Genomic DNA, 18440 nt, shown 5'->3' with positions numbered 1-18440 from the left:
GAGTTAGGGTTAGGGCGCGGGTTAGGTGAGTGTGCGATAGTGACGGACCTTAGGGTTAGGGTTTGGATTAAGATAAGTGGGTAGATAGTAGTGTATGTTTAGTTTAGTGTAGTGTTAGATGTAGGAATTTAAGTGTATGTGTGTGGTTGCTGTTTGCTTGATGTGCTTGTGTTGTGTGTATGTGTTTCAGAGCAGTGAATTTTTTCCATGGGAAAACATTTGCTGTTCTGAATGTTCGATATTTTCATGTTTAGATGTTTTGGGGCCGATGAAATAGCGTTTGCTATTTTCATCTTTCGATAACGTGATATAAACGCGACACTGATGCATGGTGCAGGTCCTCTCAATCACTACACTGACATTGTGCACTACTTTTTCCCACATAATGTCACACAGAGGCTAGAACAGCATTGTCCATGTGTCCAGAGTGTCTGCATCAATATATCTGTCTCTGGAGGGCTGATCTTATGCAATGTTAGCCATCCATTATCTTTGGAGGACATGTTTACACCTAGAAAATAGGAAAACATAGGTTGGAAGGGCACATGCATCTGCACAGAGGTAACTATGTCATAGTGACAGCAGGCTGGCACAATAGGATATGAATGGTTTCCTCTAGCATTGGTATATTGTGGGGGTGGGGCACTCCCATTCTTCTGCACTGGTTTCCTAGGGTGTATTATGGTAAACAGAGTTCCAGATGGCCTGTGCAGGGATATGCTTGATGTATGTATCACACAAGGATCCAGTGTGTGATGTATTATGTGTGGTTATTCCTGATGGAGTGTTGGTGCACATGTGCATGGTTTGGGATGTGATGACAGGAGGTAATGAGCATGGTTATTACCTGCAGTCATACCTTGGGCAGGGGCTCAGTATGTGTGTTGTAGGGGGTCCACTCTGTATTTGTATGATTTGTATTTCTGTCAGGCAGCACATTCAGGGCTTGTATAGATACCATCCCTCTATCATCTTAATGGCTGCCTACATGTGCATAGGATACCACACTGTTGTAACACAGTCTTGAGCTACCTAATGCAGGAGGGAGTGGCCTTCCTAGGTCAGAGGGCTGCCATTCATTGCTAAGATTGCACTGGAACAGATTCATGAATGCAATAGGGTACAGCTGTAGCATGAATAGGATTACACATGAGGTTTAACTCAATGACCATGCAGTTGCATGGGGCATTAAACAAGGACTCATGGACAAATGTGTAGATTACTAATTCATTTCATTCCATATTAATGCTGAACACTTTGTGTAATTTGTGGACTGTCTCCTATAAAACCAATGCTTCTATACTGGAAGAAAGTGATTGAAGCTGCAGACAAAAAGTCTGCTGCTAGTTTTCCTTTGATATTTGTTTTGGCATTCAAAATGGCAGATCACCACTAAAAGCCATTAATAAGTACTAGTGTACACTTTATGTACATTAATGAGCACTTGCTTATGAATTGTAGTTTTTGCAAAAGCATACCAGGGAAATGAGGCATGCAGCATATGTCCCCTATCCATGCACGCTGTGTGGCATGTGTGTTACACACTTACAAGACACTAGGGTATGCTGCACATGATTGAGAGTCCCTTGTGGATCATGTGACTCATGTTGCCATATTGGTTTGGCTGACAATGCTAGTGGCCTTTGGAAAGCTCCCTCCTGCTGTGCAGAGGTGAACAAAACTATGCTCTATCTCATCAGAAGCACAGTTAGGTTGTGCAAAGGGGGCAGACACCCTGGGCACAAGGTGCTGAGGGTGCATTGCATTACTGGCATTAATTTCTGTACTGGCATTTCTACAGTCAGGAGTGAAGTGTTTGCTTCAATGCTTTGTTTGTGGTAGTAAGTTGGTGTAAGCTGCACCCTGCAAAGGTAGCAAGCAGTTTGCTACTGTTTTCTAAAAATACATTTTTTTTGTTTTTCATGATGCAGGAACTAGGACCTGGTGCTCCACCCTGGAAGAAAAATGAGAAGTTCCAGATTGGAGAATGATGGACCTTTTTTTGCTCTACTGTTAGGAGTAGAAGGGCACCAGATTGTCATATCAGCAAATCGAGAAGTGGCACTTGTTGCTAGGTGAAACAGCTACAGCTCTTTATCTCCTATACAGCCAGTTTATAAAAGCAGCTGGTGGAACCCAATGCAGATCCTTTCAGGATGGTGGAGGCCAGGTATAACCTGGAGCTAAAAAAAGCTCTGGCATCTGTGTAGGCACTGGCATGAAGACGAATGTCAGCCTTGATGTGCAGAACTCCAGACATTGGAAGCAGAGTTTAGGCAAGGACACTTTGAATTTTATAATAAGCATCATGTCCTCTGGGTACAAGTGCTGCATTTGATATATATTTTTGCAGTGTCTAACATGTCCCATTCCTATTTAATGCTTATATTTAATCTGACAGGTCTCAAGATAGTCCAGGTTGACTGTTGTGTCTGTTTATCTGTATGTTGTATGTAATGTTATGTTAGTGGCAGCTGTTGTACTGTAGCACTGTGCTGTTTATGGAGCTGGTCACAGGGCTGTGACCTCGCAGCACAGTGGACTTCATCTTATACTTCTGCATTCTTGTGTATAGGTGTACTTACTGCTAATGTCTCTACAATAATGGTAAGCATTCATGTCAGAATGCACAAGCAGAGGTTGCAATAGTACAGGAAAGATTAAGGATAAAGTAGCTGGCCTGAAGAATAGGATCAAATGAGGGAATGAAATGGTTTTTGGAAGGAGGACAATACAAGTATACCAGCATGAAAAGAGTCTTGTAAGGCAAAGAGTTATAGACTAAAGCATTAAACAGTAGTCTGAGTACATATATATATATATATATATATATATACCAGCATGAAAAGAGGAGAGAGTCTTGGAAGGCAGAGAGTTATAGACTAATGAATGAAGAACAGTGAGAGCACTAACCACGATGTATATCTCCTTCTGATTCCGTAAAAACTCAAGCAGCAAAAGCAGTATAAAATCCAAAGACAGTTTATTAAAAGTAAGAGTATGATAAGCGCTTTCGCGTAGTACAAGCTACGCTTCTTCAGATAATTTTAACAAACACAGAAATACGTTTAAATACCTAATTAGGCGGGAACATTCTTCTCTTTGTAGCAATTAATCAATTATAATAAAGTGCTACCACCAGTAAATAACCTGGTTATTTGTGATCTTTTTAAAACCTATTCAAGAAATACTATGTAAAAAACAATAAATGTAAATAGACTATAAATAATATAATACACATTTAAAAAGCTTTCAGAACAATAACACTTGATATAATGAATTAAAATATGTGTGTTTGTTCAGGGCATAATATCGTATGTATAATAATCGAGTAAGTGTCCCTATATCATATAGTGAGTAGTGTTCGTTAATATATGATGCATAGCTTGTCATTTATCTAAATGATATATTAATCTAAACATAGCACCTATTGGAATTTATATTATCTCATAATCATTTTAAAGATTTTATAGATGCATATTAAAACACTCATAAGTGGGAAATATAAAGTGCTAGAGATGTATATGTTGTTACTATAAGAATTTGAGACTCTTAGTAATAGAACTTCGATCTATAACAAGATGTACATTTATATCTAAAAGCAAAAGGTTTATAATGAGACAAAGAATCGCTCAAATACATGACCACCCTACTAGATAATTGTAGGACTAGTAGATGTGTAAGATACTGTTATATGTGTGAACAACCATTTCAGATATACCAAAAGTTTGGAGGTTGGCATAAGCACTACTAGAAGATAAACTGAGCCATTCGAAAGGCACTCATGAAAGAACTTCAAGACTCCTGACATGAACATATGTACCTGCGACATATGCAATCATCCAGCCCCTCTCCTGTAGTGGGTACTCTTACCTTACAGACAGTAGGTGCAGGAGTTGTTTCTAAAATGGGCTAATTGACTAGGCTTAAAATGGCTCACAAGGGCAATTAACCAAGCACTAAGTTATGAACACATTCCCTTAATTCAGGAATTCATTTATATTCAATCACATGTCCAGTCTGACTAAAACTAATGGTGTCTCTGCAAGAGGGGTGTGTCTGCACAGATTCTTTACTAACGTTTATTGATGTGTTAGATCTACATATTTTATTCATTGTTAACACTTCTTTTAAGATTTTATCTAATCTGCAAACAATATTACTTTCTATACTTTTTCCTCTGAACTTTCTATGCCTTTTTTACTTAATGCCTAGCTTTATAGTGACATGGTTGTATACTATTACTGCTCTCTGGATATCAGATCCAAAGTTTGTATTTTTTTTTTAAATTTTTATACTATTGATGCAAGTTTTTTAGCTTGTTGATTTTTTAAACATTAGTGCTTGTTTCCTGTATGGATTTGTGTTCCCCAACTGAAATTCAGATCAATTTATCAGTTTTATCAGTTTTAGCGGAAGTGTTTACTGGAACTTGGAGTTGCTAAAGATGGCACTTGGTAATGGCACTTACATGACCAAATGCTCTATAGTCCATCTATTCTGAGAAACAATGAAAGTGAGAAGAAAGACTAAAATGCCACATAAACAAAAGACAGCTCCTATTAAAAGTTACATGCTTGTGTTTTTTCTGTCACAGACACAGCACATATGATGCACATTATCAGTTAAACTGTCAAAATGAGGGATATTTTATTAAAAGTGTTGATGTACAAGCTAAGGATCATTCCATGGCATCAAAAGCCTAAAAAAGGATCGGAGTTAAACCCCGAACCCCAAACGCACTCTCTACATTGTAAAGACAAATCTCCTACTGGAGATAAATTTATCTCCATAGTTTTAGCAATGCCACACTGCCACACTTAATATTAACTGCCCCAGCATTTGATTTCAATGCCTATAATGTTTAATTTTGAAGCAGTGAGAGCACAATATAATTTTTATTATATCAGTAGTGTAGTTTTAAAATTTCCTATCAGAGGATTTAATTCGGGAGTGGGCATTATATCATGGCATAAAAGTCCAATACCTTAACTAATTCAAAAGTTTTAATAGTGATCCCAAACTCCAAGGCAAACAACACACACAGGAAATACAACGTGCATCAATCATGTAGATTAGAACTGATAACACAGCAGACTAGAGACAGAAGATAGGAACAGTAAAATTAGCTAAGACTGGTAATAATATAGCAATAACCCATGCCTGGGTGTGGGTAATGCTGGATTTACCCACAGTTGGTGTGGTTTGGTCACGAGGGTAAAGCCCGAGTGGCCAAACAAAGACAACTCTGGGTAAATCCAACATTACCCACAACCAGAAGTGGGTTATTGCTATTATACAATGACATTATTTAAGAAAAAAAATAATTACTTTTCTTAAATAATGGCATTGTATAATGCCTCCTTGCTGCCCTTCCGCAGCTGTCTGGTATTCTGCGGCAGTTCTGATGTACTGCGCGTGGGTATACTTATGCAGCACATCAGAGCTATCTCTATATAAACGCTATATTGTATTCTCCGTTGCTGTAAAAAAAAAAAAAAAGAGTTATACTAATGGAAAAAGTCCAGGCGACCGGACCTTTTTCCATTGCTATAACTCTGATTTACAACGTGGACGTTGACCAATCAGCATGCACGTTTTGGAATATTAATGGGGGGGTCATTGTATAATTGCATATACTTCTCAGAGCTCTGAAAAATAAGATTATCATAATATCTTCTGATACTGTCATTCAATGTCTGACTTAGTTCGCCACAAAATGACATATTTTAGGGTGTCATGCACAGAAAAGTACTTTTTTTCATAGAACTTACATTAGGAATATGTACAGTTTGCTCATTTTCAATTTTTAGTCCAGCATACCATTCCTTTAAATCCTCAGGTCATCCATTGTCTTTTTGTTTTGTTTTTCTTTTTTTTTTATCTTCTCCCAATCCCTGCATCACTTACCGCTATTCCCTTTTAATTTAATTCCTCCCATGTCTGAACCTATCAGTTACTCATTACTGGTCACATACAGACATAACCCTTCACCAGATGGGCTTTCAAACTGTTTGGGAAGCTGACCTCTGGGTAGCTCATCTGTGTTGCCCCAAACAGTGAGGGTTATGAAGGGGATTGAACTTAGGAGCCATCATACTTGGGAAGGCTGGTAAGAGTCCCTGTGAGAGTATCTAGAGCAATGATACCAGATGTCATTAATACCCCAACATCACCACGCGAAATAAGATCTGTGAAGCCTCACACAGGCACTGGGTTTTCCCAGATGTTCTCACCAGGATATGAGAGTTGGCTATTAGTGGCTTCATCCTATTTCCCCTGACCAGTCTCACTTGCAACCAGAGTATGTTCATCTTGGGTCACTGCAGGCACAAATGGATGCTTTGCATTTGCACTGCTCGGCTGACCATCCATTGTCTTTTCTAGCTATAAAGTCTGCTAAAAATAAATAATCAATTAACTTGTAACTTCTTTTTCAGATAAAGACCTCATTCTAAACTGCAAAAAACTGCCCTTCTTTTAGATAGTGACAAGTTCTGGAATGGATAGCACAAAATTAGACCTATTTTTGTTTGTCAGTTCGCTTATCGATTATCATCAACTTCAAGAAAAGGAGAACAAACCACCCAGTGCTCAGGATCAATTGTGAGAGTATGGAGAGAGTTAAGAGTATGAAATTCATGGGTGTACACATTTCAGAGGATCTCTCGTGGTTGGGAAACACCAGCCAACTGGTCAAGAAAGCACACTAACGCCTCCACTTTTTAAGAAGGCTGAAAAAAAACTAAGCTTCCTCCTCATATTCTCTCCACTTTCTATAGAGATGCAGTAAATAGCATCCTCACCTGCCACATCACAGTGTGGTTTTGAAGCTGCACAGTTACAGAAAAGAAGATGCTACAAAGATTGGTGAGGGTTGCAGAGAAGGTAACAGGTTCCAGTCTTCCATAGATACAACATCTTTATTCTGCAAGAAGCATCTGAAATGCCACCAAAATAATACAGAACAAGATGCATCGTGTGCATAGACTGTTTAAGCATCTGGCATCGGGCAGGAGATATTGCAGCATCTGCTGCAGGACTACAAGATTCAGTAACAGTTTCTACCCTACAGTGATTAGACTTCTGAATTTGGGCACTAGTCCCAGGAGTATGGACACATAATAGGACAATTGTTATTTATTTGTGCAATATACACTTACATATATTCCAAGTAAGTGCAATATAGGTTCATAGGTTGGTACTAGGCTATTGGCCCTAGGGTCTATACAAGCCTAGCCATAACAATTCTCTGGCTATTTCTTCCCAAAATATTTACTTCCCTGGACCCCTGTCTAGCAGGGTGACTGACGTGATCCCTGGGGTGAATTTCCTATCTCCCATCCAATCGTCAAGGTTCCTTTTGAAGAGGCCAAAGAGGTGCTCTGCTTGACATGTATGGGCAGTCTATTCCAGAGTCTGGGGAGTCTCTGGGTCAAGAACCTATCTTTCCAGCATGTTTTGTTCATTTTGATGACAAGGTTTAGATCCCTGGAGCGTGTGACTCTGAGGGATTGGGATTTCTTTAAGTGTAGCATGTCTAACAGCTCTAGGTTTGATATGGCCTTGTATGTTAAGTAGAGATCACCTCTGAGTAGACGATATGTGACAGAGTATAGCTGGAGTTTTTTTAGACGGTCAGCATAGGGCTTCTGTTTAGGCCTGTGATTCTTTTAATGAAGTATTTCTGTGGCTTTTCCACTTGTTGCAGGTGTCTTGAGAGGTACATACCAAATGGGGCATTGTATTCTATAATGGGTCTAATAAGGAATGAGTACAGTGGGACAATGACCTCCTTTTTTCTGGATGAAAAGCCCTTAGTGATGAGGTGTGTCACATAGAAGGATTTTCTGACTGTTGTGGTGATGTGGTTATCAAAGGTGAGACTACTGTCCAGCTGTGTCCCTAAGTCTCTTATCACACTTTTGGTGTTTAGTGTACTAACACCTATGTGGTTATTCATGGGTACATGTTTTTTCCCAAAGTGGATAACTGTACATTTCTTGGCATTGAGCTTGAGCCCATGGCTTGGGCACCAATCATCTGTTTCTGTAAGGCCCTTTTGTAGAATATCCACATCATTTGGGGATTCAATAATGGCTCCCAGTTTGCAGTCATCTGCGAACTTTGTTAGCCAGAGTCCCTTAGTGTTGGCCTGTATGTCAGAGAAGTAGATGCCAAAATAGAGCAGTCCCAGGACTGAACCCTGAGGTACTCCAATTTTCACTTGTCTGGAGCTGGATTTGGTGTTGGCTACTTTTACAGTGTGGGTTCTGTCAGTAAGCCAGTATGCAACCCATCCAGTGAGGTAGGGATTAATGACCAGCTTAGTAAGTTTATCTTTGATTCCAGAGTGAGGGATGGTGTTGAAGGCCTTGGCGAGGTCCAGATAGGCTGTGTGGACCGCCTTACCCTTATCCACAGCTCTGGAGACTGATTCAAAGAAGTCAATCAGGTTCAGGAGACAAGGTCGTCCCTTCACGAACCCAAACTGGGTGAGGTCCAGTGTTTGAAGGTTGCCAATGTCTTTGTTTATAAATTCCACGATAATACTTTCCATGACCTTGCAGATCAGGGTAATCAGACTGATGGGGCAGTAGTTCCCAGGATTCAAGGTGGATCCCCCTTGTGGAGTGGGATAACTATAGCTGTGCACCACTCAATGGGCATGAAGCCTGAGGTGAGGCTATGATTAAACATGACGCTTAGGTGAGGTGCCAATTCATTTTGTAGTTCATGTAGTACACAGCCCAGGATGTCATTTGGTCCCATGGATGCTGTATCCTTAGCTTTGAAGAGTGTGGTTTTTATATGTAGCCATAGTCAGTATTATTTAACTCAACTCAAGTGCAATATTAGACAAATAACTTAGGCGTTTAGGTTCATAGGTTCATTGATTAGTACTAAGCTAACTGCCCTTGTTAGCAATTTTAAGCCTAGCCAATTATCCCTTGTGAGACTCAAACCCTGCACCTTGCATTTGTCAGGCAAACACTTTAACTATCAGGTCACCCTCCCAAACCAAAAATAAACAGCCTCTGCAAGTCTTGAACCCAAGACCCTGCACACCATACCCAAAGTGATTTACCACTAAGCCATGTCAGATATTTCCAATTTCAAAAGTTGTTTTGTTTTACTTTAAATAGGGTAGTTAATTTAACTCAGGGGAGGGTATTCTTTTCATAGATGAGTGTTGGTAAATGTCTCTGCTCTTTCTTGCATGTATTGGGAGTAGTACTGTATTTGTTAGTTATGTTTATTTCTTTACTTGAATGTGTTGTTTCACTTTCCTTTGTAATCTCAAGAACTGATCTGATGCATAAAATTTCATTTAGGCTACACATGTGTAGTTCTAAATGACAATAAAGTTTACTTTGACTTTGACTTTATGGCTTCTCATGAATTTCTCATAATTTAAGAATGTTGTTGTTTTTCTTTTGGCTTTTCCCAGTTAGGGGTCGCCACAGCGGAACTCCGGTCCGCTAATGATTGGCAGTCAATTTTTATGGTGCTGTGGTGCCAGCCCGATGCCCATCCTTCAACAAAGGCACACCCATTAATAATAAATACCTTAAACAGGTTCCTCTTACAAGTGAACAAAGGTCCACATTTTCAACTGTACCTTAAATATGCATCTATTCAGTGTATGAGTCTGTAAAAATTTCATTTTACAGATCATTTCTTTCCATTTGAAAAGAGACATGGAGGAGCTCTCTGATCATGTATCCAAGGCCGGTATGACCCTGAGTAGCATCCTGCCCTTACCAAGAATGATACCACAGTATAGAGAAAAGATGATCAATTTCAACAATGGCTAAGCTTCTGGTCTCATTCAAAGGGGATCCAGTGTCTGTCAGCCTGGGATGACATGCTCGACAAGCCACGCTGCTTCACTAGAGATGGCTTGCACCGGTCACCCTTAGGCTTTTGAATACTGGCCAAGGCTCTTGCCACCCCCATAGTGCTTTTTTTAGGCAAGGCTCAAAAGACAAACTCACCACCGTAAATAGCACAAGTAACAAAAAACTGAGGGTAATGCTACTCAATGCCAAAAGTCTAAACCTCAAAATGCACTCACTCGAGGCACTCCTCAGTATGGAGAAAATCGATATATGTGCAGTAACAGAAACCTGGTTTAAGGCTCCAGAGAGCACCCCAGCACTACCAGGCTACAACTCATACCATACATTTTGGCCACAAAACCGGGACCGAAATACAAAAGGTGGGAGAGTATCCATATTCATCAAGGATACCCACACCTCCAGGTTAGTGGCACAGCACAAGGCTTCAGAGATCATCCACGTGCAACTAACAATGGGCAAAACTGCTATTCAAATTATAGCTTCCTACAGATCACCACCATGTCCCAGGACCCCCACTCCACATTCCTGGAAACACTGGGAAACATAAAGGTCCTACCAAATACCCTGATATTGGGTGATTTCAATTACCCAAAAATTAACTGGGAGAACTACTCAAGTACAAACTCCCTTGCTCAACATTTCCTAGAATTTATAAACTCAAACGCCCTGGATCATCTGGTCAACACCCCCACCAGAGGTGACAACATATTGGACCTGGTCATCACCAACATGGGCGACTGGTGTTCCACACCAGAGGTCAACCCCTCACTGGTTAGATCTGACCATAAACTAATCTCTCTGAATATCCACATTCCGCCACCACCCCCGGTCAAAGAAAACACAGTGAAAAACTTTTCAAAAGCCAACTTCACATTACGTAATACCAAGATGGGAAGTTTCAAAGCCCCTATGCTAAAGGATAACGCTGTCCAAGCTGCAAAATCCTTTACTAATGCACTCTACGGGCACCTACAAAAATGCAGGGATCGTGCTATCCCAAACAAAACCTAGACTCACTCCTCCAAGAAAAGGAAACCAGTCTGTTGGACCCCTGCCATAAACAAACTATACAATAGAAGGAGGAAACTAGTACAGAAAAAGAGTAAAATCCCAAGAAGGGAAGACATCCCTAATCAGTATCAGCAAGAAACTACATTCCCTCATAAAATCATCCAAGGCTAGCTTCGAAAGAAAAATTGCCATGGACTCCAAAGATAACCACAAGGCATTCTTAAGCTATGTCAAGAATCTAAGCGGCAATTCTCAGATCTGCTTAGAGTTAGTGCAGAATGGCACAAAATACACTGAACTGACCAATATAGCCAACATCCTGCCAGACAGGTTCAGTGGAAACTTCACCTCCTCTCACCCCCAAAATGGCCCATAACTATATCAGAAGAATGTAGTGCCCCTGAAATCACAGACACTCAGGTTAAAACAGCCCTCTCAAAAGCCAAAACACAGCATCAATGGGACTGAACGGTGTCCCAGGCTGCGTCCTACATGAGCTTAAAGATGAACTAACCCCTCACCTAAACACAATGTTTAAACTCAACCTATCCACAGGCTACATGCCCACAGAGTGGTGCACAGCAACAGTTATTCCAGTCCACAAAGGTGGAGCCACAACAGACCCCAGCAACTATCGCCCTATAAGCCTGACTAGCTTAGTCTGCAAAGCTATGGAGTGCATCATCATGGATCTCATTAACAGAGACATTGGAAACCTCCAAACACTGGACCCTACCCAGTTTGGCTTTGTTAAGGGCAGATCAGGCCTCCTAAACCTGGTGCACTTCTTTGAGACAGTTACCAAGGCTATAGACAAGGGAAAGGTGGTCCACACAACCTACATAGACCTCACAAAGGCCTTCGACCCAATTCCCCACTTAGGTATTTTAGACAAGCTCACCAGCCTGAACATAAACCCCTACATCATGAGATGGGTTGCTCACTGGCTCATGGACAGAACCCACATGGTAAGATTTGTGGGTGCTAGGTCTGACTCTAAATGGGGTACAAGTGGCATTCCCCAGGACTCAGTCCTAGGACCCCTCCTGTTCGGCATATACTTCTCAGAGGTACAGGCAAGCACAGGAGGACTATGGCTGACCAAGTTCGTAGATGACTGCAAACTAGGGGCTATAACTGACTCTCCGGCTGACACAGACATCCTCCAAAAGGGTCTCACTGAGACAGATACCTGGTGTCAAAACCATGGCCTCAAGCTAAATGCCAAAAAGTGCATAGTCATCCCCTTTGGAAAAGAATGAAGTACTCACAAACTACCACTTAGGTGGTAGCCTCCTAAATACGGAAGGCGTAATAAGGGATCTGGGGACCCAAGTAGATAGTAACCTCTCCTTTGATAATCACATTGCCAAAATGGTTAGAAAATCCTTCTATTTGGCCCACCTAATCACAAAAGGGTTTGCATCCAGATCGAAAGAGGTCATCAGGCCCATCATAGAGTACAATGCCCCATTTGGGATGTACCTTACAAGACACCTGCAACAGCTGGAAAGACCACAGAAGTACCTCACCAAGAGGATCACTAGCCTCAAACAGATGCCTTATGCAGCTCGACTGAAGAAACTCCACCTGTACTCAGTTGCATACCACCTACTCAGAGGTGATCTCTGCCTGACATACAAGGCCATGTCCAACCCAGAATTGATGGACATGCTCCACCTAAAGAAAACCATATCCCCTCGAGCCACATGCTCCAGGGATCTAAACCTCACCACAACAATAAATAGGACGTGCTGGAGGGGATAGATTCCTGTCCCAGAGACTTCTCGTGCTCTGGAACAAGATTCCAATCTACATTAGGCAGAGCTACTCGCTAACCCTCTTCAAGAGAAACATTGACAAGTGGCTGGGAAACAGAAAGTTTACCCCAGGGATCACTTCAATGGCTCTGCTGGACAGAGGCAAAGGGAACTAATCTAAGGGGGTGGCGAAAGTTGACACATTCTGGCTAGACTTATAAATGCCTTCGGGCAGATAGCCTAGTACCTACCTATGAACCTATGAACCTATTTGCTGTCTTTCCCACAAAAGCATAAGATTTTTACCCCAGCTCACACTCCTGATGCCCCCTTGCCCAAATAAGAAGTATTGACGTAAGAGCATTCTGTTTCCTGATCATGATATCATTGCCATGTCACCAATAATCTTCCATATTAATTTCTTATGACTAAATCTGCTAGCATCATTTTAGACTTTCCCATCACCTAGTCATGGCATCATTTCTATGTTTGAGATTCCTGTGGCTCTGGAAGCCCCACCAATTGTAACAGAAATTGAATAGGCAGTCCAGAGACTGATAAATCCATAACACGCATCTCCATAAACCTCAACTATCTTACCACATCAGACTTCTTCATCTATCTACCACAACCTTCTGCCATCATTTTCAAAATGAAAGAAGAACAGCTTTCTGTCAAAAAGAAGAGTAATTTCTATGATGTCCTTGCCAATCATCCCTAGTCATTATGAATACCACCTCAGGTCTTCCCAAAAATAAGCCATGTTTGATAACCAAGTAAATAAATAAAATAAATAAATTTTAATATCACAACAATTTAAGTTGCAGATGGTGATTTGAACTGGAGTGTATTGGGATTACAGAGAGGTTCATTAACCAGTTTTATAGCATATAAGCAAATTCATGAATTTAATATGATTCAACATGTTTTACTTTTCAGTGGCTGAGTCAACCTACAGTACCTTTGATGTTCTCCATGGGTACCTGTTGCTGTTGTACTATATAGGCATCGTTGTGGCTGGCTGAGTCTGATTTCCAGCTTAACTTTCAGAACTGAGAATCTTTCAGTGGTTGGAATGATGTTTCCTTACCTGAGACATCTGTATGGACCTGCTATATAGGTAGCAGCCACCCAGATCATCTTGTCGTCTTTCTTGCTCTGTAAGTGGTCTCTTCTGGAAAGTGCATTGCAGTCTGGCATCAGTCCAGACCTATGGCTCAAGAGTATTGAGAGAAATATATACTCTGCTGGGGACCTAATTTTTTTTCATATTTATTTCTATATTGTTGCCTGTCTGTATATATAATTATCAGAGATTCAAAAATAGACTTCTATATATATGCTGTTAGGATATGCCAAATATAAATGCCATTTTCCCTATAAAATTTATTTATAGCATGTGCATATTTCGACTCTGCCTAGAGCATGAGTTGTCTAACTGTATTATCTGCCAATTACATGAAGGCAGGAAACCTAACAGGAGTACTAGGCCAAAATGAGAGTTGCAGCATGGATTTACAGCAGCAAGGTGTCATGGGCAACAGAAGTACATTCACAGGGATAAAGAAAGGGTAAACCTGGAACCCTCAAGTCTAAGTGCACCAACTCAGTAGAGGCTATTAATCTACCCCAAAGGTATGATGCCTAATACCTCTGAGGCCTGTCACATTGTTGCTTACAAGGCAGTCATGTTTGCAGCTCCTATGATAGCTAAAGGACCGGAGACCAAGTCTTGTGCCTCTCAAAGGATGCCAGGTCCCTGATGGCTCACCCCAAAATGCCACCTGATTATAAAACAAGGAGAGCACAGTATCCCACATCTTTCACACCATTCTCCCACAATGCTCCATAATCCAGTATGCTGATGACTCTGCAATAATATGCACCGCAAATTCCAGCTCTGAACTACAGAAAATCATTCAGAATGCTCTCACCTCTACTGAATCTTGGATGCTTAAGAATCATCTTGCACTAAATCCAAAAAAAATGAAACTAGTAATTTTTACTCTTAAGAAAACCACTCCCCTAGATAAAAAACTCTTCAGTATATAAGCCAAAGACAATACCACTATAGAAGTTGTCCCACACACTAAATTAATAGGCATTATTATAGATGAAAACCTAAACTTTGACCTACACATAAACAGTAACATCAAAAAAACACCAAAAGCTTGGTATGCTGTACAGGCACCAACACTTTCTTAGCCTCTCTACTAGACAAATCCTTGCAACTACATTTTTATTACCCTCTCTCCTTTATGGTGCCTCTCTTCAGTCCTCACGAAAATCCAAACTTGATATGTGTTACAACAGAATAGCCAAATTTTCCACCAAGGCCAAATTCTCATCCCCCCCACTGTAACTCACTGAGACAATTAGGCTGGTTGGAACTCCCTCGCCATCTCTCATTCACCCAGTTAACTACAGCACACAAAATAATCTACAGACCCACAGACTGTCCTGCTCTCTTAACTCTACTTCGCAAATATCAACCCGGTAGACAACTAAGATCTGAAAATCATCTACTTCTAAAAGTAGAAAAGCTCAGGTTCATATTACATTATTGAAATTCCAGTAGGTTGAACACCAGATGTTCGAACTTGGGAGATCGAAATGTAATAACATCAAAACATCAGAACAACAAATGTTTTCCCAGGGAAAAAATTTGCTGTTCCGAAAAACACACACACACAACACAAGCACACCAAAAACCTTATAAACCTACACTAAACCTTACATACACAACTACCTATGCACTAACCTTAACCCAAACCCTAACCCTAAGGTCTGTCACTATCACACACTTACCTTACCTGCACCCTAACCCTAAAGTCTGTCACTATCGCACACTTACCTTACCCGCAATCTAACCCCAAAGTCTGTCACTATCGCACACTTACCTTACCCACACCCTAACCCCAATGTCCGTTACAATCACACACTTGCCTTAACCCATTCTGTAACTTTTGCACCACAGTGGAGAAAATGTCGAAGATGCAGAAACATCCAACCAAATTCTTTCCCTGGGAAAGAATTCAGACTTCCGTGGCTTCGACATTTCCACTTTTCGAACTTCCAGGTTCGAACTTCTGGTGTTCAACCTTCGGGAAGTTTGATTAGGTAATAGGAACCTGAAAAGCCCACCTTACCGGCTGGTCAACTGCTCTACTCCTTTACCGTTGTCAGACTATGGAACTCGCTTCCTCCTTCTATAAGAAAGATGGGCTGCACCACCGCCTTCAAACAAATACTGAAAAATCATCTCAACTCTTCCTGGCTATGTACCTGCTCTATAACCTAACCTTTTCCTTCTTTTTATATTATAACTAAATTCCTATGCTTTTTACTACTATTGACTGATGATACTTTCTCCATATTTATTTATTTTTTCTTTCATCACTTGTTGATATTGGTACAATAATGCTGATTAATTTATCTCTGTTTTTACCACTCTGAATTCATCTGGCAACCAACTAAATTCCTGCTTTTATGTGTATATTCTGTATATGTTACTGTAATCAAACCAACTAAATTCCTGACTTATGTATATTCTCTGTATATATTACTGTAACCACTATGTGTAACACTGTTTCTATTTCTGTACCAGTTAATGTTTAACTTTTTTTCTGCATATATGTTCTTGTTGGAGCTTTTTTCCCTGGGCCTCCACCAAAAATGGGCTCTTTTAGGCCCAGTGGGCTTTCCTGGTAAACAAATGCAATAAATAACTAAATAAATAAATAAATATAATGGGTAACATCCATATCTGAGAGTCATAGTCCATGGACATTCCCCAAAGGATTCTCAAATCACTAATGGACATCCACCCACCTAAGACACTGGCAACTATACCCAAAACACCCCTTTAACACAGACAGCTGCCTTTTGGTAGCTCTGACCCACATAGTCCCAGCCAGGCTCCCTCCCAGGATTTGGCTGTTCATAGGTTCATAGGTTCATAGGTTTATACTAGGCTATCTGCCCTAAGGCATTTATAAGCCTAGCCCAAAGTTTTGTGGCTTATGCCACCCCTTATGTTAAAAAATACTGTGCCCATTAGTTTGTTGTGCCTCTGTCCAGCAGTGACACAGAGATGATTCCTGGGGTAAACCTATGATCTCCCATCCACCGGTCAAGATTTCTCTTGAACAGAGCCAGCGAGGTGCTCTGCCTCACATGGACTGGGATTCTATTCAACAGCATAGGGAGTCTCTGGGTGACAAATCTATCCCTCCAGCATGTCCTATTTATATCCGTGCTAAGGTTTAAGTTGCTTGCTCTAGTGGTTTTGGTGGATTTGGATTTTTTGAGGTGGAGCATGTCCATTAATTCCGGGTTGGACATGGCCTTGTATGTCAGGCACAGGTCACCTCTGAGCAGGCGGTATGCGACTGAATAGAGCTGGAGTTTCTTCAGTCTGGCAGCATATGACAGATTTTGGAGTCCCTTTATCCTTTTGGTGAGGAACTTTTGGGGTCTCTCCAATTGCTGCAGGTGTCGGGTGAGATACATCCCGAATGGGGCATTGTACTCGATCATTGGTCTGATAACTCTGTATGAGTTCAGTATTTCATTCAGTTTCTCTGTAGCCTACAGCAACATTCAGATTAATCCTCTAGTCTTGCCTCCATGCCTGGTAGAGTCTACAAGGTTCATTAACTTCATAGGTTTTTGTATAAAAAAACAAGTTCTGAAGGAAGTGCAGTGTGCCAGGCAACTACCAAGGGAAGCAGAGTGGTTAACATACAAGGCCATGTCAAACCCAGAGCTGTTGGACATGCTACACTTAAAGAAATCCCAATCCCTCCAAGCCACACGCTCCAGCGATCTAAACCTTGTCATCACAATAAACAAAACATGCTGGAGGGATAAGTTCCTGACCCAGAGACTCCCCAGACTCTAGAATCGACTGCCCATACATGTCAAGCAGAGTGCCTCTTTGGCCCTCTTCAAAAGGAACCTTGATGATTGGATGGGAGAAAGGGAACTCACCCCCGGGATCACGTCAGTCGCCCTGCTAAACAGGGGTCCAGGGAAGTAAATAGTGTGGGAAGAAATAGCCAGGGAATTATTATGGCTAGGCTTATATAGGCCCTAGGGCTGATAGCCTATTACCGACCTATGAACCTATGAACCTATGGTGTCAAGGTGGAATACTCATCCCAAAGACAGGGAAAGTAGAGTGCTAGACTACTTTGGGACACAAAGTAAATATATCAATAACTGTACCCTTCAAAAACACAATTTGAAGTATCAGCATCATATCTATAATTAACTCTTGGATAGCCTTGTGAAGCTGCAGGATAAAACACATAAGGCAAATATGATTGACCATGCCAAGACTATTTTGCAGCTGGGAAAACATGCTGCAAAATGTGGGCATGATGCTGTAGATACAGCATCCAGGGCTGCTGCAACAGGGTCAGTTAAGAAGAGACACTCTTCACTGAGGAAACAGTCCCTGTCTGAAGATTTGAAGTCTTAACTCCTTAATGCTTACTTGACAAGGAGCTGCTGTTTGGACTCCCTTCTTATAATGTATTTAAAAGGCTGGAGGATAAAGGAAAACTGGAGTTGGTCAAGCATGTTTCACCTACCCATCCTCAAATACAGTAGCAATTATCCTTCAAAGCAAAGACATTGCAACTAGAGGCAGGGGAAAATGCAAACAGCCAACAGGTAGAAAAGTCTCACAGAAAAGAAAATGTCAGTAAGATGACAGAGGGAGAACTGGAAGGCCCTCAGGGTTTAACTCAAAAAAAGACGGCAACTGTAAAAATATCAGCCATCTTCTCCCTCTGACACT

This window comes from Protopterus annectens, chromosome 2.part0, assembly GCF_019279795.1.
Source record: "Protopterus annectens isolate FY-2018-M chromosome 2.part0, PAN1.0, whole genome shotgun sequence".
In the NCBI taxonomy this organism is placed as follows: Eukaryota; Metazoa; Chordata; order Ceratodontiformes; family Protopteridae; genus Protopterus; species Protopterus annectens.
The sequence above is the reverse complement of the archived record's forward strand: the minus strand, read 5'-3'. Positions refer to the sequence as shown.